The sequence below is a fragment of the Euprymna scolopes genome, chromosome 17 (assembly GCF_053919585.1).
Source record: "Euprymna scolopes isolate OS-2025 chromosome 17, ASM5391958v1, whole genome shotgun sequence".
Taxonomy (NCBI): Eukaryota; Metazoa; Mollusca; class Cephalopoda; order Sepiida; family Sepiolidae; genus Euprymna; species Euprymna scolopes.
In genome coordinates, this window is record NC_136498.1 from 22,730,228 (window position 1) to 22,757,398 (window position 27,171).

General features: G+C 36.2%; 1 protein-coding gene and 1 pseudogene across 2 annotated transcripts in view; both read right to left on the reverse strand.

Annotated features, from left to right (window-relative positions):
- Nucleotides 1-27,171, reverse strand: part of LOC145296711 (high affinity 3',5'-cyclic-AMP phosphodiesterase 7A-like) — a 434,586-nt gene that overhangs the window by 326,751 nt on the left and 80,664 nt on the right. The window lies entirely within an intron of this gene.
- Nucleotides 4,977-5,186, reverse strand: LOC145297242 (U2 spliceosomal RNA; annotated as a pseudogene).

Below are 27,171 nucleotides of genomic sequence, written 5' to 3' on the forward strand. Positions count from 1 at the left end.
CGCACAGACATATATATACAGACACATATACGCACAGACATATATATACAGACACATATACGCACAGACATATATATACACATATACACACAGACATATATATATACATACACATACACGCACAGACATATACACATATGTATACAGACACACACACACACATATATATATAATCAATAGTAAAAACTCCAAGAATGGACTCCTCCACATGATAACGTAAAGGGCTTTGATCTAATCGTGACCTCACTTCTCTATATTTATGTATTTTACCATTAATGCCATGGAAATAAACTATTTACCTGAATCGATTACAAATTTCCATGATGGTTTCTGCTATCAGAGAGCGTCAGATCTATACACCAAATTTAAATAATCAGAATTAGATATTCTATACAACTTTCTACCTTCTATCGAAACATTCAAAATCATGAAAACGCGGGACATCCATGGCTACAATATGGGCCAGTTATAGAATCCCTAAAGTTAATAAGTTACCGTAAAAACTGACATTCGCTGTTCAATGAACTAAGCTTTTTTTTATCTAGATATCCCAAAATTAAAGTAGTTCTAGGTTAGACGATGACGGATATTTTGACCAAGTTTTGTTACAATGGGTCAAGCGATATGAACGCTAGGCTGTACATAATCAATGACAAACTAACTTGATCGAAAAAATAATTTCTGAAAGAGAGAAAGAGAGAGAGAGACAGACAGACAGACAGAGAGATATTATTGATATAGAGAAAATGAAAACGAACGTGTTCGACATGATGTTTACTATGGCAGTGGATAAGTTAAATATGATTTAGATTTTTTTTTATATCATTCCAAAAGAAATCTTGGCTTGAGTTGAAGTCTAGTATTATGTTGAAGCTGCGTTCTTAATCCAAAGATAAACATTTTCGGAGGAGTCACTATGCTACAAAATGAACTTATAATGTAGTCATTTCTCATCCGCAATATTTGAATTTGATGAATCAGGTATTAACCTTGCATCTCGTTCATGTAAGTAAGTAATTAATAAAAAGGCATCATTGTGTTAAAAAAAAAAAAATGGTATACACGATCATATAACCGAATTGTTTCTTGAGTTTGACAAAAATTGAATACAAGCGATCATTTATTCCTGACATGATTGATGCATTTTAAACAGCAAGGAGACGGTGAGAAATAGTAATACTTGTGCAATGAAATAAATGGCGTTTGAGAAAATCTCTTGCAACCAGTGCCGCGGTTTCAGGACAAAATCAAGGTTGTTTCATGTAAAGCAGGTGTCAAGTCTATTTCAATTTAATGTCACATTTAATTGTCTGAATTCAAATTTACTTTGTGGCACGATATTAAAAATTCAATAAAAACTAATCTTGTACAATCAGCGTTCCTGGACTTTCCAGTCACAAATTAGCGACCCCCGACGTTTCAGAGCTAAAGATTAACGATCCCGAAAATTTCAGGGCTACAGATTAACGATCCCGAAAATTTCAGGGCTACAGATTAACGATCCCGAAAATTTCAGGGCTACAGATTAACGATCCCGAAAATTTCAGGGCTAAAGATTAACGGTCCCGAAAATTTCAGGGCTAAAGATTAACGGTCCCGAAAATTTCAGGGCTAAAGATTAACGGTCCCGAAAATTTCAGGGCTAAAGATTAACGGTCCCGAAAATTTCAGGGCTAAAGATTAACGGTCCCGAAAATTTCAGGGCTAAAGATTAACGGTCCCGAAAATTTCAGGGCTAAAGATTAACGGTCCCGAAAATTTCAGGGCTAAAGATTAACGGTCCCGAAAATTTCAGGGCTAAAGATTAACGGTCCCGAAAATTTCAGGGCTAAAGATTAACGGCCCCGAAAATTTCAGGGCTAAAGATTAACGGTCCCGAAAATTTCAGGGCTAAAGATTAACGGTCCCGAAGATTTCAGGGCTACAGATTAGCAAACCGGGACGCTTAAGGGCTAAAGACTTTTTAAACTAAAAATTTTGAAGACCTACGAAGACGGAAATTATACCATAAAATGAGTGACTTTTTGTGATCGATAAATTATTTTTCTACATAGTCACTATCAATTCCGATGCATTTTGTATGGAATTCAATGATACATGTCTGCTTCTTACGCACGTCAATGGCAGGGGTGTTTTCTTTGAATCCGATACCGTCAATTTCTGTAACAGAGAGATGAAACTTACAGGTATTGAATGCATAAGTTCAGTCATAATAATGCAATTAGTAATTTTCTCTGATCCAATCGGCTGTATTAAAAAATAGGAGGCATTACTTTTGGAACGCCTTCGGTATAATAGATTTAATCTCTCGTTCTCCACTTTATCTTCCACTATAATCTTTGTTTTATTTCTCTATATTTTTATATTTATTTCAAGTGAAATGAACATTTGTCATGTGATTAAAATTATCTAGAAATTTTACTCGAGGGCTTTGGCGCTTTATTGAATACTTCAACTTGTAATTTTAAATCAGTCAAGAATAATTACGTTTTAGATTTGTAAAAATAAACACATAAACGATGGAGAATAATTGGCCGACATCAGGTTGGAATACAGAAACTCTAATCAAATGATGGATATTAGAAATTGGCAAAGCAGAAAAGGGGAAACAGAGAAAATGACAAATAGACATTGATGAAGCTTAAAATAAATAAAATAGAGAAAATAATGTAAAAGGCTGACAAATAAGTATAAAAGAAATAGACAGGACGTAAAAAGAAATGAACAGGATGTAAAAAGAAATGAACAGGATGTAAAAAGAAATGAACAGGATGTAAAAAGAAATGAACAGGATGTAAAAAGAAATGAACAGGATGTAAAAAGAAATGAACAGGATGTAAAAAGAAATGAACAGGATATAAAAAGAAATGAACAGGATATAAAAAGAAATGAACAGGATATAAAAGGATATGAACAGGATATGAAAAGAAATGAACAGGATGTAAAAAGAAATGAACAGGATGTAAAAAGAAATGAACAGGATGTAAAAAGAAATGAACAGGATGTAAAAAGAAATGAACAGGATGTAAAAAGAAATGAACAGGATGTAAAAAGAAATGAACAGGATGTAAAAAGAAATGAACACGATATAAAAAGAAATGAACAGGATATAAAAAGAAATGAACAGGATATAAAAAGAAATGAACAGGATATAAAAGGATATGAACAGGATATGAAAAGAAATGAACAGGATGTAAAAAGAAATGAACAGGATGTAAAAAGAAATGAACAGGATGTAAAAAGAAATGAACAGGATGTAAAAAGAAATGAACAGGATGTAAAAAGAAATGAACAGGATGTAAAAAGAAATGAACAGGATGTAAAAAGAAATGAACAGGATGTAAAAAGAAATGAACAGGATGTAAAAAGAAATGAACAGGATGTAAAAAGAAATGAACAGGATGTAAAAAGAAATGAACAGGATGTAAAAAGAAATGAACAGGATGTAAAAAGAAATGAACAGGATGTAAAAAGAAATGAACAGGATGTAAAAAGAAATGAACAGGATGTAAAAAGAAATGAACAGGATATAAAAAGAAATGAACAGGATATAAAAAGAAATGAACAGGATATAAAAGGATATGAACAGGATATGAAAAGAAATGAACAGGATGTAAAAAGAAATGAACAGGATGTAAAAAGAAATGAACAGGATGTAAAAAGAAATGAACAGGATATAAAAAGAAATGAACAGGATGTAAAAAGAAATGAACAGGATGTAAAAAGAAATGAACAGGATGTAAAAAGAAATGAACAGGATGTAAAAAGAAATGAACAGGATGTAAAAAGAAATGAACAGGATGTAAAAAGAAATGAACAGGATGTAAAAAGAAATGAACAGGATGTAAAAAGAAATGAACAGGATGTAAAAAGAAATGAACAGGATGTAAAAAGAAATGAACAGGATGTAAAAAGAAATGAACAGGATGTAAAAAGAAATGAACAGGATATAAAAAGAAATGAACAGGATATAAAAAGAAATGAACAGGATATAAAAGGATATGAACAGGATATGAAAAGAAATGAACAGGATGTAAAAAGAAATGAACAGGATGTAAAAAGAAATGAACAGGATGTAAAAAGAAATGAACAGGATGTAAAAAGAAATGAACAGGATGTAAAAAGAAATGAACAGGATATAAAAAGAAATGGACAGGATATAAAAAGAAATGAACAGGATATAAAAAGAAATGAACAGGATATAAAAAGAAATGAACAGGATATAAAAAGAAATGAACAGGATATAAAAAGAAATGAACAGGATATAAAAGGATATGAACAGGATATGAAAGGATATGAACAGGATATAAAAAGAAATGAACAGGATATAAAAAGAAATGAACAGGATATAAAAAGAAATGAACAGGATATAAAAAGAAATGAACAGGATATAAAAAGAAATGAACAGGATATAAAAAGAAATGAACAGGATATAAAAAGAAATGAACAGGATATAAAAAGAAATGAACAGGATATAAAAAGAAATGAACAGGATATAAAAAGAAATGAACAGGATATGAAAAGAAATGAACAGGATGTAAAAAGAAATGAACAGGATGTAAAAAGAAATGAACAGGATGTAAAAGAAATGAACAGGATATAAAAGGATATGAACAGGATATAAAAAGAATTGAACAGGATATAAAAGGAAATACAGAAAAGGAAATGAAAATGAATGAAAAGTAAGGAGAGAAGCAGAAATAAATGCAGGGTAAAGGCGAATAGGAATAACAAACAATAACAAACCAAAAACAACTAAATAAAAGTAAAGAAACGAATAATAAACAAGGCCGATAGCCATTAGTCGCGTGCTCTCGTGTAATGAATGAATGCGTGATTGTAGGATTTACATGCAATTCTTAAAGATAAACTTAAATGACCTAAAAATGGGCTGAAATGACTTAAATAAAAAGTAAATGACTAAGAATGACTTTAATGAACTTAAGGATGAATTGAATGACCTTAACAATGCCTTGAATGCTGGAATCCTTCCAAAACAACTTGAATGATCTGGAGAATGACTTTAATTGTTTTGAGACTGACCGATTGTAAAGTGGGTGATCATTTTACATTAAATTAATACAAAAAGTGATCCCCCACTTTATATCACAAAGTTACAAACATAAGTACAACATGAAAGAACAGATACTACGGTTTGATCTTGGCCAAAAGGCCAAGAAAAGGGTATTTATTTGCTCCCCCATCGTGCAAATTAGGCACAAGGCCGATTTTTAATGTGAGGAGTGAAGGGGAAATGGGGACCAACTCTCCGGGGAGTAGGGGAGCTGGATAGTGACAATTGGTATGAAAGGTTGCCCCTACATTGACCAAGGTCTTATATGTGGGATTGCTCCCACATATGGTCTTTGCTTGCAGTATCTGCCGGAACGGATACTACACTTTGATCTTGGCCAAAAGGCCAAGAAAAGCTTAAAAAGCCAAGAACAGCATCTATTAACAACAGACCTTTGATCTTAACCAAAAAGGCCAAGCACAAAAGTGTTACCGACAGACCGACGGAGTGACTTATAGAGTCGCTTGCACGCGACTAAAAAAAAAGTGAAACATTCATGGTCCCCCGTGAGTGCACAGTGAACGAGGCATAAAAAAATGACCAAGTTCAGCATTCCTCCTCCATTTAGCCTCAAAAGTCCCCAGGGGACGTCAAATCCTGGTGAAAATGAACAAATGGTGCAGTTTTAGGCCTTAACATATGGAAATTCGAGTTCTGCATCATGCAAAAAAAAAAGAAAAAAAAGGAAATGACTAAGTCCATCATTTGCCCCCTCCCCATTTAGTCTCAAAAGTCCCCAAGGCCTTAACATATTTAACTTAAAGTTCAGCACTAAGCAAAAACTGTTAAATAAATATATACAGAAAATTTTGGACAAATATGGTAAAATAGTCCCGAAAATGGAGTGTTTTATTAGACCTAAAAGAGCCCCTGAGGCACACATAAGAGTTATCGCGAAGTATAGACAAACAAAATTATATAGAAATTAGGTACAACTTTTCAGAAGTTTTATAAAAATCCAAGGCATCAATTTTTTTTTAATAAGCACAAAAGTGTCAATTTTAGCCATTTTAACTCGAAAGGCACCCCTATGGGGGCAACCGGAGTTTTCCCGGAAAATCCGTTCTGTTACTTTTTTTTACTCACATGTTTAATGTTTTTGCAAAATTTCCAAAAATTTCAAGGCATAGTTATTGAAAAAAGTGCGGACAGAAGAACGGACAAGGGTGAATTTACAGGTCCACCTTCCTTTTGTCGGAGACCCCAAATTAAAATATAACCACGGAAAACGAATGATCATTGTTTCATTATTTTTATCTTTAATTTTTTTAAATTTCCTTCATTCTAGTTCTTTTTTTTCTTACAATTTAAATTTCTTCTTATTCAATTTCTGAATAGTAATGTATTTTTTTAAATGCATTTAATTCTTTTTGTATTTTTCTATTCAACTTTATTTTTAGTGATTATACTTGCAATCATCTATTTGACTTTTCCAAATCCTCTGTCGTTTAAAACGTGCAACACAAATAATATAACCATTTGAAATGAAAAGACTAGAAGAATAGCACAACCAGTAAAACAACAAAAAATAACAAAAAATATTTTAAAAAAATATGTTTGCTAAAGTATTTTATGAGTTCTGTTTAAAAGACGATTAAGCATTTTCATTTGAAAGCCGAAATTCCACCATGTTGCATTTGAAAGTACCAATTATTTTTGGTTGCGTTAACGACTTAGCAGAATGAAATATTGGCATCAGGATTCTATGAAAAAAAAAGATTAATTTTCATCAATTTATAATTATCTTATTTATATATGGGTATATATCAATTAATTTCTCTGTATGTGTATCTACATCAATATATATAAACGAGAGACGTTCCGAAAGAAATGCCACCTATTTGTTTTTATTCTGTCCAATAAATCAGAGGAGATTGCAAATTGAATTGTTATGATGACTGAACTTTTGCATTCATGACTTAACAGTTTCATCTCTCTGTTGCAGATATTACTGGTGTGAGATTCTAAGAAATCAACAGATGTCATGAACGCGCGTCAGAAGCAGAGATACGTCATTAAATTCCTGACAAAAGTGCATTGAGAATAGTGGTGACTATGTCGACGAATGAATTTAGGAGCAGAAAGGGATCTTGTGTTAATGGTACTACTCCCGTCCTCGTAGCTCTTCAACTTTTGCATAACAAAAAAAAAAAAAAAGGTTTTAGCTTTGAAAGACCCTCATATAAGTCACTGTATTGCTGTGAGATATATATATATATATATATATATATATACACATATACAAGAGAGGGAATTAGACTGGAAGTTTAAAAGAGCAAAGTTTAATTTAATGTATTAATATTTTAAGGAACATTGATCATAGTACTGTAGATATATAAGCTCAAAAGCTATATTTATCATAGAGCTATATTAATATTGAGTATAAACATTGATAATTGTAAATTATGAGTCAGGTTCAAAAGAAAAAAAAAGCACAAAATAACATTGAATGTACGACTGTTTCGAAAACGATATTCATTTTATTAAATCGACAAATAATATTGGCAATAATTGACAATGAATGTTTTTTTAATATTGTCTCCTCATCAGCACAAATGGGATGGGGATAGGGTAAGACACCAAAACAAATTAGCATTTTTGTAATAATTAAGGTGGGTTAATCTTTATAGTGAACGGGGTGTCAAAATTGTTTTTATGTTTGTCACTAATATATATATATATATATATATATATATATATATATATATAAAGTACCCGTCGTTGACTGGGTTCAAAAACAGCCTACAGAAAATGGACTCTGATTTATGAAAGTATGATAGGTTATGAAAAGGAAGGGTTGTAAAGAGATAGCTTCGAATTTGGAGGTATCAAAACCAAAGTAAAATATGATGAAAGTAAAAATACAATAGATAAACCCCATAATTTATTATACCATACCTGTTCACACTGATACACTTATCACAATATTCTGTGGATCTATATTAAAAAAACTTGTTAAACTTTGTGACATATTTCTATTCTATGGAGGTCAGGTGCGAACGAACACCCCATAATTTTATTATACCATATTTCTTCAAACTGAAACAATTATCAAAGTATACTTACGCAGATAGATATGAAAAGTCTTTATTAAAGTTTGTGCCTATTTCCATTATATGGAGGCCAGGCGCGAACGCAGACCCCACAATTTTATTATACCATCGCTATTTAAGTTAAAACATACTTATCAAAGCATTCTTATGTAATCTATATCAAAAACACTTGTAAACGTTTTTTTTTTAAATTTTTATTTGCATACTTTGTGGACCAGGCGCATACGCAGACCCCACAATTTTAATGAACCACCGTTCTGCCAGATCAAACATACCTATTCCTGATCCTCGATACATCTTTTATAATTATATGTAATCAGATTTTTAAAATAGTTAACCATATAGGAACCTATTCGTGACCAGACACACACACACATTAAGCTTTATATATATATATATATATATATATATATATATATATATATATATATATATATATATATATATATCTGAGGAACGGTCTCTTCTAAACTCCTGCCAATTTTTGGTCTACTGAGTGGAAACTGGATATTTAGGGGATTTGAACTTGTGGAAAACTTTCATTTGGGTCTTTAATCAGTAAAAACAGTTGCTTAGGGGCCAAAATTTAAAAAAACATTTAAACTTGGCAGGCATAAGTCAACTTACAATGACCTTCTCCGCATGCCCAAATATAGTAACAAACTATTTTTGAACTTTTTATATTCGTATGGACGTGGCTGAGAGGTTTACCAATAAGGCTAGAGAGTTATATTTGGTTTTGATTCTAGCTGATGGCAACGAAGTCATATTGTTTCTTTTTTTAACTTTTAAATATATTAATCGATAGAGAATTAACTATATTAATAAACACTAAATCTGCATAAATTAAAATATATTTAAGCGTATTTTACGACCGAGTAACAAAGTATCCTGCCAATTTATATATGTGACCTTGTCGGTCCGTCAATATTTTGTCTACAGACTTAAAATTTGATATATAGCGGATTTGGAGGTGAAAAAAAAAAGATTTTGTCTTTAGTTGGTAAAAATAGCTGCTAAGGGGTTAGCATTTAAGGCAATTGGGGCATGGCAAGCGTTAATCGACTTAAAGTGCACCTGCACGCATGCAGTCTGTTAGTATATGTATGTTAATCTCTTTCTTCCTGTACGCATTTTATTTTGTAATTTTTGTTTTCATATTTTTAAACTTATACAGAAAATGAAATAAATTTTAGTTGTAAGGAAGAACACTCTCAGACATAACCACCGAAGATAACACGATTTATTTTCATATTTAACTACGTCCTTACATATTGTTTTCTCAGTCTTTTGTATGCTCTACTTACGTGATCCCCTGAATCGTTTCTAATTCAATATGCGAGTTGGGGAGTTATTTGTATTTCAATATGTGGTCTACTCATTAACCCAAATCCTTACCTAACCGTAAGTCATTGATTTGGTTGTTTTGTTTTGCCGCACATCAAACCTTGTCGGTTTATTTAATGGCGAATTGAGTCATTTTGGAAAAAAATATGCTTTAAGTTCTTTATGTTTTCAGATATTTATTCGTAGTGTTTGGTTTGGTTGTTTTGCAGGTGGAAAATTGTTGCCTTTGTGTTTGCTTTTGTAGAACATGATTGAGTTTTGCAAAAAAAAAAAAAAAGTAACATTAATGTTTGGTGCATTTTAAGTCTAGAAACCGGTATCTTCAGACAGCTTAATCTGGTAGCACCAGATAATCTAAAGGTTAAAGTTAGTTTTAATAGTCAGGGTCCGATTAATGGATTGATAACATTAAAAATATAAAATATTAGATCAGAAAAGAGTATCAAATATTTTAATGTTACTCCCTTTGTCTTTTGTTGTTTTTGCTTTACTTAAAAAAAAACAACAACTTAAGAACGGGTATTGTTAAAATACGTCCACTCAATCTGTGTACAGAGTGATGAAAATGCTATTTTAAACAAACAGAACCGACTGACCGACCAACCGGCTGTCTGACGGACAGTCTCTTATCAAAAAACATGGACGCATACAAAAATAACTTTTTGCACTATGAATAGTTGACTTTTCAAGATCGTAAGCGGTTTTCTCAAATATTTAAAATATTTACATAGCAGGAAATACTTAGAGAAAACCTCTTAGAGATGGCGTGCCCTGACTTTGCATAAAAATACAATTCTGATCTCTTAACTTCACCCATCCCATCAGTCTCCTTTTAGAAAAGGTTTGCTAAAGTGGTCTAGTTCGGTTATTTTGTTTTCACGACATATCAACCCTTTTCGTGTTATCTAATGCCGCATGCATACGAGGTACCTTTAATAAGTTTCCAGACCTTTTTTTTTTTTTTACAGGCTTTTAAAATTGTTGTAGGCCCTTGAAAATTCAGTATATTATTGCTATACATCTTTTGAGATCACTGACCAATTTTTATGATTTCAGGTTCAATTGAATAGGACGTCAGAACACCAGAATGAATCGGCCAAATAAAGAATTTCATGAATAAGAAATATGTACAGAGACAATAAGTGCACAGTTTGATGTTAGTGTGGGAACTGTATACACAATTTTTCGCGAGGAACTGAAGATACGAAAAATTAAATTAAGTTTGTCCTAAGGGTGCTTAAAGAAGATCAGAAAGAAAGACACTCTAATGAGCATCGACAGTTCCTCACCCTCACCATAGTCCAGACCTTGATCCCTGTGACTTTTGGTAATTCCCTAAACCAAAAGGAAAACCTTGGAGGCTGTCGTTATGAGATAATTATGGAGATGAAAGAAGCTAGGACCTTCCAGAATTGTTGGAACGGTACAACAAGTACACTGCAGCCGCAGGAGATTACTTCGAATGAGACTAGAGTTTCATGCGTGTACTATCAATAAAAGTGCCGTGCGAAAAAGGTCTGGAAAGTTGTTGAAGGTACCTCGTAGGAGGTTGCCATTTTAGCACTTGAAAAGTTTTATGTTAAAGAGTAACATTTCAAGGATGCGATCGTAACCTTTCACTTCTAGGTTGCGTTATTAGAGTCAATATAACGTGCGAGTACCTGCAATTGATGAGAAAATCCGTGACACACTGACAATCTACCTTGATGCATCTAAAAAGACATTTTTTTTGATAGATTGAGGATTAACAGAGGTGTATATACGACATAATCACGTTGGCATACCGGTTCTTGTTAGATCGCCGAAGTTAAGCAACATTGGGCCTTATTAATACCAGATAGGTGACCAATTTGGGAATTCAAGGCACTGTATGTAGGAGGATGTGGACACCTCCCGCAAGAATTGAAAAACCTAACGTCATCATCTCCCCTAACGGAGATATACATGCGACTGGGGACTGCTTGTGAATTTCATACCCTCATGGAACTTCCTCCTTTGGAGAAAGCTGGTTAAACCCACACAAGGTTAGTGCCTTTTCCATTCTTTTTTTTTAGTTTAGTTTTCTATAATCGTGTAATTCTTGAATGATATTTAATCATAACTGAATGTTTCTGAAATCGGCAAGAAAAGTTGTGTCGCACAAAAATACTAGAGTGATCTCCCTTTGATATGGTTCGGATTAGTATTCTCACTTTATGTGTCAATCTCACAACATTTCAGCCAATGCAACCTCTTGTTAGAGAATGGATAGAGAGAGAGAGAGAGAATTATAGTGTAGGCACGTTGACCGGAAGTTAAGATCAGCTGATTGGATTGCGTGTGAGTCATGTGATCAGGTTAGCTAAATCGAAGAGATTTGCTTGGGAGTTGGAAGAGAGCGGACGGCTTCGCCGTTGTCTCCTCTCCTTCGCTGGAGTGGGGGACGAACGCTCACGTGGTAGAAATAAGACCTAGAAGAAGAAACCACAGGCGAAATTCACTTTCGTCTGTGATTAAACTGGAAGGTGAATAAAAAAAACTATAGAACCAATTTCTTGTCTTGGAGTGAAATAAACCTTCGTCCCCCAAAACAGGTATCAAGTCTCCCTCCCAGACGAGAATTTCCAGATGGACCAACGAAATGGCAGAAGGTATGTTCAAAATACATGACATGTCACACACATATTCACACTTAACAGCATATGAACATATGTAATAGAAAGACCACTAGACGATCACACACACAACGACATTAACTCTAAGATAATCAAACACTCAATCCTTTATCTATATTATCTCCATTCCAATTTCAACCAATATATAACAAACATTCATTTGGTTTTCGTTGACCAGTTCGCATCGACGATGCGATATCGAACCTGGAGTGAAAAATACAATGTGGAAGCAGGTCCTGAAATTGGAATAGAGATTTCGTATCAAGAAAAAAAAGACAAGAAAAACACAATAAAATGTCTTAAAAAAAAGAAACAATAGAAAAAAAAGCAATACACACGTACAACCTTTTCACGAAGAAAGAAAAGAAAGACATACAGACACACAGATGTAAAACTTTATATATAGAAAATAGTTTTAAAAAATGTTTATCGTATTAGGAATTAGCTCGTTATGAACCGAAGAAAAATATCACTTAATGTAAAAATTAGAAGGGGGAAAAAGAATTACGTTATTCTGTTTAAAACAATGGACCGATGAAACAGTAAGAAAATGTAATGGGAACACGCACAGATGAAATTGTTTTGAATTGTGTCAATCATGATTTGAAATATTTACACCGTTGCAGAAGTTTATAGAGGAAATGGCCATCGCTTGTTTTGAACTGGGTAAAAAAAAGAAAAGAAAGAAAAGAAAAAAGAAAAAAATTGATGTTCTTTTTCAGGCCAGAAGCAATGGACTGTTTCTGTAAATCGTGAACATTGTTTTTCCAGTTTTAACGGCATTTTTTAACATTTTTTTAAGGACTGAAGAAGGTTGTTTTATGTAATTACTTAGAAGTTAATGTTCATTGTTAGAAAAAGTGTGTATTGATGATTTGATATTGTATTATATAATGTATTGTTGTTTTCCAGGGGTCTGCAAAATAGTAATTAAAAAAAAAGAAAGAAAAAAATCAGAAGATTAGATTAAGATAAAATGGTCGGTCGAGTCAAATTAGAATTTTAAAAAGGAAACAGGATTAAATTTACGTAGGCGGTTAACTATTTTTTTTTGGAAGAGATTCACAGGACCCTGCAAGGGTCTTTTTTAATAGGTTTCGATTATGAAAAATTCTATTTTCGCCGTCTGTATGTAGCTTGATTAAGCTGACCGGTGTTACGGTTGAAAGATCATATTCTTCGCATACAATAAAGATGGGAATACTGCAGGCCTATGGGCTTAAAAGGCTTGTTGTAGCTGCAACGAGGGTGCGCGATAGAATGCACCCATATAGATTAAGCTTGCAGATAGGGCCGCTTGTGAGCTTCGGCTGATTGAAAATGCCCAATCTTGGGAGTAACAGAACTTCCAACACAAGAGCGGACGTGTAGTTGTGACGTGGCCACTATGTAGTGAATCTGAAGTAGGAGAAAGAATAATAATAATAATAAAAAAAGATGGAATATATGCCGCTGATACGCAAGAACTTTAGAAGTAAAATGTTCCCGTATTGTGCAATAAAGGACGAGAATGGTCCGGCTGTGGCCGGAGGAAGAAGAAACGCGAATCAAGCTAGATGGGCATGTGGCAGCGAGAGATTAAAGTGGTGTCGAAACGGAAGAGTAATGTGTAATAAAAACTTATGTTAAAAAAGAAAAAATGCCGACCCGCATTTTCTCTCTTTCCAGATTATTTTTATGAATTACTGAAGTAAAATGTAACGCCGTGCAACGTTACATTAACAAAAATGCAACGTAGCTTTAATTAAAAAAGAAAACAAGAAAACTGAATAATGTATGAAAAGTAGACACACGTTATTCGACATTACTTCAAAGCGAATTTTTTCCTGAAAAACAATTTCTAAGGATTCTTGCCAATAAAATGATCTTTTATGAGTTTTGCTTTTGAAAAATTATGGTGTAAATACAGTTACCGTACTCTCATGCAAATATAAGATGCGTAATTTTAGCACGAAATTAAAAATTGAAAATTCCTCATATATATATGTAGATACATACATACATACAGGTAAAAAAAATTGTAAATGCATTTAAACACGATCAGCGGAAAACTTTCAACTGTCATCTAGTCAGAAGAAAATCGATAGCATCTTTGAAAATAATATTGACGAAAATAAAGAAGGGAGAGGAATTTGAAATGGCAGAAAAAAAAAGAAGGGAGAGGAATTTGAAATGGCAGAATCGATAAAATCAACAATTTAATTAAACATCCGTGTAAAAAGAAAAAAAACAACATTTTCATGGCATCGCGTGAAAGTAAAAAAAAAAAACAAACAAAAAAACCCTGAGGTTTGATCAAAGTTCCTCAGAAAAATTCAGCACAAAGGTTTGCGAATAGCGATAGAAACGGATATGACCCGAAAAAAGTCTTATGAAAATATCAACCGAGGCTAGGTTGGTATACGAGTTCGTGTTTGGCCTTTTCGATCATGGAACACCCAAAAAGTTCAACAGGTATTCTATTTACCCAGAACAGCTCTTACAGCACGACAGTTTGGCTTAAACGTCTACATGGAGAGGGTTTGACGAGGGTTGCTAGTTGTCTGTTTCAATAATGAAAGTCTGCCAATCCAGGAGAGAGACAGGGCGGCCCACGCCACGTCGTGTTTGTTGTTAACCCGCGGGCCACAGCTCCCACTCCGGTGTCGAGCTAGGCTCTCCTCTTCTGGTAAATCGTTTCTAAAAATAATTCAAGTTGACCATCCGATCTGGTAACAATGCAAACTCCGCAGAATGAATAAGTAAAAACACCAGTCGTTGTTATCCTTTTTAAAAAAAAAAAAATAAAAAATGACATTAACAGAAACAATATCACTACAAAGTACTAATAAAATACCACTGTATAAAAGGTATAGGTATTTGAAATTAAATCGCTCCAGAGTCCAGAGTCAAGACATGTTGCATCATCTGCGACCGACAGAGCTTAGTACTCATAATATCACTGTATAAATTGTATATGCAGTTGAAACGAAATCACTTTAGAGTCCACAGTTCAACAAGTGTCGTATCGTCTGCGGCCGAAAGCACTTTCACCTGAAGAACGGTCATCCCTAATTCCAGATTCAATTTTCATATATCGTAAACATCGCCACAATTACGTGAATCTAACTATTTTCTTTCTTTTCGTTCTATGTTATCACAAACAGTCAGCAGATGTTGATGTAGGGAGTGGGAGGGACGCCTTTGTTGCTGTAATTTTATCAGCAGGGAGGATTTTTCGCCGCATTCTCTGCTTTATTTATGTAAAATACGATATACGACGAAAATGTTATTCAGCTGGCGAGCGAGAGATTAACAGCAGAATTTCGAATCGAAGTCACCGTAATTTAGACGCGTTCAGGTGCGTTTTGGGAACTGCCCTCAACTGTACTCAACTCGCTAAAAACCGCTTTTGCATAATCTCTCATAATTAGGTTGATGGGTGAGGAATGAAGCTTCCTCGATCTCAACCGAACAATCAGTAATCGCCACGATATATTCCTCTCTACTGATTGGCTCTGTGCATACTCGCGTATTGACGTAAATTTCCATCGAATTTGTGCTCAGGCCGAGTGTCCTTGGAGTTTGGTACTGCTGCCCATTTTAGTCAAAACCCCTTTTATACTATTCTCTCTAAATAAAGTGTTTCCTTCGCAAAACAATATTATTATTAAATGTCATCAGTCCCCAAATCCGCCACTGAAGTTACATTTCCTCAGTTTGGTTACATCAACAACCAAATAAATCGAGTCAGCAAGGGAACGGACTATTCTAACGGATTGTTCACATAAAAGCTACAACTCTGTTATAACCGTTATTAATGTAAACTTCGACCAGCACGGATTATATATATATAACCTAGCCAGTTGAATTTTTTAAGGTGGTCCAGTTCAAGCAGATATATTTTCATTATGTGTCATAAGTCACTTTGACCCATTTGGAAATAACCACTATTAACGACTGCATCGATGTCAACATGGATGAGTCAGCTATACTGAAACTTTGACAATTTTCTCCAATGCACAGAGATTGAAAGTGTTATGGGGTAATCTGATATGCATATTTCAGGAATAACGGATTTACTTAGTAGCTAAAAAATATAGTTACATCAATTGTTATTGGGTAGCAATTCGTAGCAGTTATAGTCCTATTATTTGGGGTCATATCTAGAAAAGATTAACAAGATATTTGTTTATGTTACATTTAAACTTTTGCATATCAGTACAGCCAGAGAAGCAGGCAGCAGGAAGGGACTTCCAAAGTCTAGCTGTTCGAGGGAAGAAACTGTGAGACAGCTTTCTGGCATTTAGGGACAACAGTGAAGGGGGTTAGGTCTTATGGCTAAGCGGGTTTGTCGAGGGGCATGTCGAGGGGGTACAAGTGAAACAAGTTCATTAGAACACATTTCATTAAAATATTTGTAAAACAGGCACAGTAATGCAACATTGCGGCGATGAGGCAGGGGCTGGAGCTTAGTTGATAAAGTGGGACCAATTAGATTGACAACTCTTTTTTGGACTTTAAGAGGGAGAGACTAGTGGTAGATACACCAGCCCAGATATGGCAATATTACTCATGCATGGGCGAGTGGTGGTCTTATAGAGGTACAAGATACTCTCAGGCATGAATCATGATGTGTAGTCCTGTAACATAGCTTTGCTAATGCAAATTTCAAACAAAATCAATTCCTATTTGCAGCCGCGAAGGACGTCTTATTAATGCAGTTAAGTTATGAATTTTGTAATATTTCTTTTCTGGATGCAAGTGCTAATATTATATTTATTTCAGTTTTTAATCTTTATTTTTATTTCATTGTTTTATTAATTGTGTAAATGGTTTTCTCGTGGAAAGATGTACCGAATCTATCTGGCAAGTTCATTTGAAATATATATTTTATTTTATTTATTTCATTTTTTTTAATGGAGAGTAGACAATGCATTGTGGATGCGTTATCGGCAGCTCCCGGCGCTTCTCTTTATTTGTCCCGCAGCCCTCATTTTTAATGAGTGATTTTTCTGAAAAAGGGAGAAGAAAAAGCTGTTTTCTAGGTTGGCAGTATTTTGCGTGAACAGCCGCCAGGGATGTCGGAAATTTTCTGTTTCTATGACTATCCTTGTAGTCATGTCACTAGTAAGGGTGCTGGAGGTAAACGTTTTATCTGGGCTGACGTTATGCGGCTGATAGTCAGGGACCCGAACCTTGGATTAACCACTAAGGAGGCTGTCCTATCAGCAGGTGCAAAATACTGGGGCTGCTGTATTGGCATTTGGTGAATGGATTCTGGACCATGCAGGAGCTTCTGGTGGGGCCTCTCGATGCCATATTAGTGGGTAATTGTTACGGCTTTACCTTTTCATGTGCTACAAAAAATATTTCTTCATTTCTATTTCTCTCTTAGTTTCCCTCTCTGTCCTGCTTCAGGCATGTCTGTCGACCTAGTCCACAAATCCCAAAACACCATCATGAAAACTCTCAATAAAAAAACACACAATTAAACCCGGATCTCCAACTTCTAACGTACACCTCACTACCAGGTCTCCTTCTCTAACATCAGGGGTCTACGTTCTAACCTTCCAGAGGTTGAAACCTAATTACAGGAGAGTAAACCAGACATATTATTTCTAAGTGAAACTGGCATTGGACAGACCACTTCCCTAGATGAGTTCGTAATTAAAGGATACGCTAATTTAACTTCCAGATCTGACCCCCAAGATCGCCATGAGCATGGAATATGTGCCTATAGAAAAGATGGCTTTCCATGTGGTAGGGACATCTCCAAAGAAGATCCTAACTTACCCTATATGTGCTTCCGGGTTGCACTAGCTTAAACTACTGCATTTATATTTGCTCTCTATCGTCCCCACAACAGCGGAGTTACTATCTTTAAAAGTATAGCTGAGAAAATTGACCACGCCCTATCTGCTTATACTTCAGCTAATATTCATTTCTGTGGAGACTTCAATGTTCAAAATGTGGAATGGTTAACTCACTCAAACAAGACTGATGAAGAGGGGAGGTTCTGTCATGATTTCTCCATTGCTTATGACCTCACGCAGATTGTTCACGAACCCACCCGTGTTCCTGATACTGACGGCCAGTATGCAAGTCTCCTAGAGCTCTTTCTCACAACTTGCCCTGAACTGTGTTCAGCTTCTATTCTGTCACCGCTTGGATCTTCCGACCACTCAGTTGTATCAGTTAAGATAAAAATGAATTGTAATAAGTCCCCAGATGTACCTCTCCATCGTACAGTATATCGATACTCTATGGCTGACTGAGATAGCTTCCGCACATTTATATCAGATCTACCTCTGCGTTCCATGTTTAAAAAGGATGTGTCCTCTATAGTATCAGACCTGACAGAATGGTTAATTGTAGGTATGAACTGCTTCAAACCCTCGAAAAATTCCAGCCGTGGTTCTCTCCGGAATGTGCTGCTGCCATTGCGCATAGAAATCACTTTTTCATTGCTTCCAACGAAATAGATGTACTGAGACTAAATCCGCTTTCAGAAATATCAGCAATCACTATAAAAAAGTAATAAAGAACGCAAGAGTTGTATTCTCAGTCCGTCAAGTCCAAAGTACTGAGTAGCGGCTTGGTTCCCTCCAGTTTTGGCAAATAGCAAACAGAATCCTGAACAGAAGCGTGTGCTCTATCCCAACTATCATCAATGGACCTGAGGTAATCTCGTCAGCACCAGACAGCCAAACTCTTTGCTAAGAACTTTGCAGCTACTTCTACCTTTTGCGACCAAGGCTGCCAACTTCCAATATTTCCTCCTGCATCAGAAAACATGCTATGTGATATACAAATATCTGTACGTGATGTTGCCAAAAAACCTTGATTCCAGTAAAGCAACCGGCACTGACGGTATTCCAATTATAGTACTAAAAGGACCTCAACCAGAACTTGCGCCCATCCTTACAAAACTGTTTAAACGTTGTCTTAAGGAGAATTACTTCCCGTCACCCTGGAAAGTCTCATCAGTATACCCCGTATTTAAGAATTCAGGTGATCGCTCATCTCCCTCACAGTACAGGCCAATAAGTGCGTCATGAGTAAGTTGCTGGAATCTGTGTTAAATAGAGAAGTAATCAATCATCTTAGCAAAAATAATCTTAGTGACACGCAATATGGTTTCCGTTCTGCTAGATCTACAGCAGATGTGCTTACAGTTATATCTCATAGGATTAGTGAATCTCTCGACGGAGGCTACCTTTCTAGGGCAATTTCTCTTGACATAACAAAGGTCTTTGATAGAGTATGGCATAAAGTTTTACTTCACAAGATCTCCAGCGACGGTATAGCTGGAAATGTTTTTTCAATTATTAAATGGTTTCTCTCTGATAGGTTCATAAGAGTAGTGGTTGATGGGCAGAAATTAGAAGCTCTTGGTATTAATGCTGGAGTCCCTCAATCAAGAGGCCAGTTTAGAATGTGGGAATAGTAACAAATGGATCATGTGAAAACTATCAAATGATGACGTAATGAATTAGAAATATAATTTTAAATATGGACGTGGAGTTTATTTAGTTGGCCAGGCCGGGAATAAAATGAGGTAATCCACTCGATACATGTGGTAGGTGTAAAGCGTTAGAAAACGATAAAATTGTAACCTCGACAGAATAATTGAAGAATAAATGATTTGTCTGTCTTTATTAAGAGATAACACGGTAACAAAATATATGCTGTGTGTATATTAAACACCTCCACACCCACACACACACAACGAACGTTTTATTATGCATACATATAAAGACATTTCAAAATATGTTACATATTAGACTAGCGAGGGAAGGCACTCGGCTTTGCCCGGTCGTAAACTACGCTAAAATGATATTTTGATTTGTTCAAATTTCGTCTATATTATTATAAAGCCGTGATTTAAAAAATAATTAAAAAAAAGTATTTGGGTACCATCAGCTAGAATCGAAACCGAAAGCAAAACTGTAACATTCAAAGCTGGTGACGTTACCACTGTACCATTGTGAAACGCATATGAACTGATTGAAAATAAACTAAGATGAATGTACAAAATGTATAGCGATTTTCTTTTTTTTTTAATTTTGACCCCCTTTTTTACCTCTTAAAACTATTTTAAGCGGCTAAACCATAAAAGAATACTCTATAAAAATCCAATCATTTGAGACCCGTAGCGCCGCTCTGCGACTTTTAGTTTCGGGAGAGATAGAGTTTGAAAATATGAAGACAAACCGCCACTTAACTCCTACATTTCACTCCGTTTTGTACTGGAATCTTTAACTTCCAGCCCCTGACTCTCACATGCTAACTGCTTAGTCATCACTAAACATCTATACAATTCTACCCTCTAGACATGCATTGGAGTTCATTCCTATTCCAGTTGGGATTAAACAGCTAAAGTATGTACTCGGAAGCAAAGCACACCGCACTGCATTACACAACTGTCCCCTCTTAGATATCTTTGCAACGCTAATACGAAACTGAACCAATGCTCCTTGCTATGCTAAATGTCCATAACTTTTACTTGAAAGCTACAAACATCTTCTCTCAATAATAGTAACTCACCTTGTACCTCCAACTTTATTCACACCTACTAAAACCAGCCCATATATCTATTTATCAAATTACACATGACTCAAAACTTACTGTTTTACCCGTACTATATTGCACTCGCATCTCATGCCCTGATATCATCTAAAATAGTTTTGGCACAACTCTTAGTTCAATTCTTAACTCCTACTCACACTTAAATATTATACTAGACCCAAGCTCACATGGATAAAAAAAAATAAATAAAAAAATAAAAAATAAAATAAAATAAAAAAAAATACAAAATAAAAAAGGAAAAAAAAATGAGAAAAAAATATTCATAAACAAAAATGAAAGCCTCTAACCACACTATCTCTTAACAAGCCTCCTTACAATCATAGTTGCTTACACTGCATGAGCTCTACTCAACCCCTTTATCCAGTAACAATGAAATAACAATATCCCTAATCCACTTTGAGGAGTGTAACTATTTAGCAGATATAACCTCTACAAACTAACCCAATAACATTATCTAACCACGCGGGGTCGCAGAAATACCTGGATTAGAACCCAGGCGCGGAGCAAACCCTCTCAGTGGTGACGGACCCAGTAGATCTTCCCAGATCATCCGTCTAGGAGAAGGAAAACTCTGAAACTAAACCAAAGAGGAGGGAGGCCTCTTCAGTCTTGGATGACAGCCTTCCTAGAGCTGGTGACTCAAACAAATTACCGGTTTGCAATACCAAAATTGCTTAAGGAGTAGATAGGTCCTGCCTATCGCCCGGCTTCCACACTCCTTCTTTGCCTATTAGTCAGGCGCAGAGATACTATCAGTGATTCGACAGAAACACCCATTGGTAGATCTTGTTTCTTGTCTAGGGCAATGAACGCCGTTTCCCCCCACTCCCGACACACCCCACCCCTAAAGCTGGGCATTTGAGAATGCTTGAGTACCACATATGCCTGAGCAATTAGATTGGGTTGACCTTCCTCTGATGGGTTGAGGGTACCGGATTGACAGTTACTGGCTGCTGTTTCCGACTGGTAGTACAGGAGCCCTAACTCTTTGGTAGCGCTTAGAGCGGCTGCTCCATCAACAGTTGAATAATATCGGGATGTTTGCAGTGCCATGGCGCGCATGGAAAGGGACCCTGCACTCATCCCCGGTGGGCTTTCCTGAGGCCACAGTCCTAGTTGATGGTGGGTCAGCTGATGGTCTACTTGTGATGCATGTGTGATATTTTGCATAACCTCCTGTTCGGCTTCCCCTAACCCAACTGAAACTCGTTAAAAAACATGATGACAGTACAATCTAAAAATAAGCTTAAACCAGGCTTAGGGTCAAACAAATTCAACTTGCCTCCTCCCTTGAGGCTTGCATTCACAAATATCCGTGGGCTTAGAACTAATTTAGCTGATGTTGAAGCATTTCTCCTAACAAATACCCCGGATATCTTAGCACTAAGTGAGACTAACCTACACTCCTCCATCCCCTCTAACTACTTTAACATGCCTGGATATCTCCCACTCTGCCGTAAGGACTCTGACAGACATATGCACGGACTTGGAGTTTACATTCGTAATACCCTTCCCCTGACTAGAGAGACAAACCTAGAAACGGATGATCAAGCCTTTATGTGCTTTAGACTAATCATGCAACACAACATTAGCTACTTTTACTTTCTCTACCGCTCTCCTTCGACCCAAGACTGCACCATAATAAACAAAGTATCTGACAGCATAGACACAGCACTCTCCTTCGACACTAGCGCCCAAGTACATGTATTTGGTGACTTTAATGTCCATCACAAAAACTGGCTTGGATTCTCTACTTATACAGATGCAGCAGGCAGCACAACTCATAGCTTCTCTGTATCTCACTCCCTATCGCAAATTGTTACTTTTCCAACCCGCTTCCCTGATCAGGAAGAACAACACGCATCACTATTAGATCTGTTTTTGACCACAATTCCTGATGATTGTGTAACGAAATCCGACAGCCCACTTGGGAACGCTGATCATGCGGTAATAATGGTTGAAATCGCCCTAAACTCTAGACCCAAAACTGATGAGCCAGTGCTCAAAACAACCAGATATTATAAAAAGGCTGACTGGGAAGCTATCAGAGATCTTATCAGAGACGCCCCATGGGGAAATATTTTTTCTCTTCCTGCTGAACAGTGTGCAACTGAGACCACTGAATGGTTCAAAACTGCAATCGAAGCGCATGTTCCCATGCGGAAATTCTATAGCAAGCCCCACTCTCCCCAATGGTTTACTTCGACTTGCGCAACTGCCATTGCTCAAAGGCAGCATGCATTCCGAAGATTTAACCGACATAAGTCCAGTTCAAACAGACAAAAGTACATAGAAGCTAGAAGTAATGTTAAGAAAGAAATAGCGACAGCTAAGAGGGAATTTACGGAAACCACTAAAAAACGCATCGAAGCACAAAAATTAGGAACTCGTGACTTCTGGAAAATCTACAACAGTGTAGTAAATAATGGGCAATCAACGATTCCCCCACTAACCAACAATCACGAGGTTCTTTGCTCAGCAACCGAGAAGGCTAACATGCTTGCCAGTCGGTTTGCCTCCAACTCTACACTGGACCCTTTAAACCACCCCCTACCTGACTTTCCTATGCGGACAGACGCCAAGCTAGACGATCTGGAAATCACCCCTGCTCAGGTGCATGCTATCATAAAAAACCTTGACACTTCCAAAGCATGTGGACCCGACCTCATCCCTGCTGTGCTATTAAAAAAGTGCTCAGCCGAAGTAGCTCCAGTTCTCTCCAAACTCTACAACAAATGCCTTAATGAATCTTGCTTTCCGAGCTGCTGGAAAACTGCTTCTGTGGTACCAGTATTCAAGAATTCTGGCGAAAGAACTGACCCATTAAATTATCGCCCTATTAGCCTCCTCCCACTTTTTGCCAAAATATTTGAGATCTTAATTAACCATGCTCTAGTCCAGCACCTTACAGATGCTAAACTTCTGACCGACCATCAATATGGATTTAGACAAGCCCGTTCCACGGCAGACATCCTCACTGTAATCTCTGAACGCATATACCATTCACTGGACAAAGCGGGAGAGGGCAGAGCGGTAGCTCTAGATATATCTAAGGCTTTTGACAGGGTATGGCATGAGGGTCTCCTCAGGAAGATTAGATCTTACGGTATCACTGGTAGAATACTTAACATAATTAAATCCTTCTTAGATAAGAGAAAAATCCAGGTTGTCCTCGACGGTCGTACGTCTAAACAATATAATATAAATGCCGGAGTGCCCCAGGGATCTATCCTTGGTCCTCTGCTGTTCCTGATATTCATAAATGACCTCCCCGATAAAATTGCCTCTGAGATGGGTATATATGCTGATGACACCACACTCTATAGCAGGCACGACAGGAAAACAAATGAACATATATCTAAAGTAATGGCAGAAACACTAGAGGATGACCTCAAATCAGTAGTGGAATGGGGACAAAAATGGATGGTAACGTTCAATGCCACCAAGACAAAACTGGTTTCATTCAATAATTACAGGAAACCTTCTCTACCACCTATAGCAATGGCCAACAACTCTTTAGCTGAGAGTACGTCTTTCAAGCTCCTTGGCCTAACGTTCACAGGAAACATGAGCTGGAACAATTACATCGAGGGCATTGCCAGGGCCGCTGCGAGGAAGGTGGGCTCTCTCTACCGTGCTAGAAAACTTCTAACACCCGAAAGTATCCTGTACCTCTATAAGGCCACTATTCGCCCATGTATGGAGTATTGCTGTCATATTTGGGCCGGTGCATCGGCTACTAGTCTCTCTCTCCTTGACAGGGTTCAAAAGAGAGTCGCAAATCTGATAGGCCCTAAACTGGCATCAAAACTTCAGCCTCTGTCCCATCGTCGAAACGTTGCATCCCTCTGCCTGTTCTACAAGTATTATAATGGTGAATGCTCTGAAGAACTGCAAGCACTTGTGCCCCCACGACGTGAACACCCTCGACAGACCCGACAAGCTGCAAAATCCCACCCCCACACTGTAGAGATCCCTAGATGTAAAAGATCGTTCTACTCCAGTAGTTTCTTCCCCAGAACTGCTAGACTTTGGAATTCCATTCCAGGTCACTGCTTCCCCAACTGTACTGACATGCATAAGTTCAAGTGCAACGTGAACCAACATCTCGCTGCCCTAATCCCTACATAGTGCCCCAGTAGATGTTTCCCCTGATAGTAGCCCCCTACACCAAAGTGGCAATGTGCCTTGTTTGGGGTGAAAATATAATAAAAAAAAAAAAAAAAAAAAAAAAAAGACAGACAGGCATAGTGCCTTTTATATATTAGATTTACACCCCCGTTTTATATGGACCAGTATGCAACAATTCTTTCTATCACACGATCTACACGATACTTTGGCTACAGTAATCATATTCGATTGCAGATTCTATGCGACAGGACTTACCTGATGAAATAGAATATTAGAAAATTATATATTTTTAAAAGACAAACATGTCCTGTCCATTACGTCCCCGGCTATTTCTTTTCAGTTTGCATTTATTTGTACTTCAAAACTAATAAGACTTTGAGAAAAGAGAAATAAGACTGTTATAAAAGGAAAGAACTGAAAAAAGTTATCTCCCCTGGATCGCAAGGGAGAAGACTTTTCAAGATGGCTGACACAGCATTTCACAATAATTTGGTGCCAAAATGATGTCTTGTAATTCTCACATTTAACAACTAGTTATATTCCGTGACGACATAACAAAGGCCAAAAGACGCTAGATTAAAAAAGTTCCAAACGAACAGCATTAATATCACAAATTTTCGGATCTAATATTTACAAAATAGCCAAAGAGTTATTGAAAGAGCAACGGAGCGACACTTGTCAACGCCGGCTTATTATCGTGACTACGATTTTCACAACAGAAGTTACCCTATTTCCTCCGTGACGGCCAAAGTATGTCGGACATTGCCAACCGGCAAAAGTCTGTGATAAACTTACACAAAGTTGTAGCTAGATTTAGGTGAGGATTTCGAGAATTTACCTCCTTCAGACAGACCTCTGGTTGTCAACCAATTAGCTGCTAACAAACCCGTAACACTGACCCGATACTGAAAAAACAAAACAAAACGTATCAGGTTTAACACCGTAGAATGCGCAGGTCTAAATGAATAACAACAACTGCAGAAGCCCGATTTGGTTGCGAGGAAATAATGTAGCGGCGCTTCGTGATAAAATGGAGTTTAAAAAATAAATAATGCTATCAGAAACCGTGGGAATTCCACGGTAGTTGCAAATTTTTAAAACACATAAAAATGAATAAAAATTACAAAATAAGGACAAATAAAAAAAAAAAATTAGTAAATTCTTTTTTAACCTTTTAAACCCAAAAGAATTAATTTGAAAAATTTATATTTGTTTTCAACGAAAATTCAACACATATCACGTTTTTTTTTTCTGAATAATTTTTTAATATAAATTATAAACGAACAGATGTCAATTAACTTACACATCTTATTTGAATTTTAAAAATATGTATAAAAAAAACTTGGTCCCCTTCCAACAGGACTATTTTTTTTTAATTATAAAATAAAATAGATAAGCTAAAACCGTAAACAGACAGCCATGTTTTTTTTTTTTTTTGAAAATTTATGGAGAGGAATAAAGCGTGACTTTAAGGGCAGGTAATTCGTTTCTCATTAATTAATGTTTGCGATGATGAGTGTGTTTTGTGACAACAGACAAGTAAATTAATATTTAGATAGTCAAAGATGCAAATATCTTTTTCCGTTTTACTTCAGTCATTACCTTCAGCTAACAGACTCATTTTTAGTCCATGAAATCCAGGCTTTTCTCTGAAAGCAGAGAAGTAATGGCAAAATACGCTAATCGAAAATATCTAAATTCAGCAGCATCAACATCACAGTTTTGCGGAGAAGAAATTCGCAAGGGGGTGACATTTCAGTAAGTACAAAATTAGACATCTTTATCAAATTAGAGTTATTAACGCAGCAATTATTAACAACGAATATGATACCTGCAATCTACGAACTCTCTACGCCACAAATCTAGTTCCTATTTACTTGCCTCTCCACGAGGGCAGAGTTAGACACAAGGTCGGTTTTTTATGTGAAGAAAATCCCACTCCCCCAAAAGGGGGCACTCTGGATAGGAACAAAAATTAAAATTGTCTCAGTCATGAAGGATTTCTCTTCCACTGACCAAGGACAGAAAAAATGAAGTGTAGCCCCAGAACAGATACTACATTGTGATCTTTTCCAGAAGATAAAGATTAGAACATTGCGACTCGTCGAAGATCAGGAAAGGGGGTTCTGTTCATGTTTACATTGTATAAAAACCTAAACAACTGCGCTAACATTTGAATAAGTAATTTTAGAAATTTTTTTTTTATTAAATGAAATTGATGTTTAAGCAATGGTACTTCGAGAGTTTCTGTTATTCATTACATTTCTATAGATTTATTTACGTGTTGTATACGTCAGCAAAAAACTGATTTTTAACTCTTATAGAAAAGTCAAATTTATCC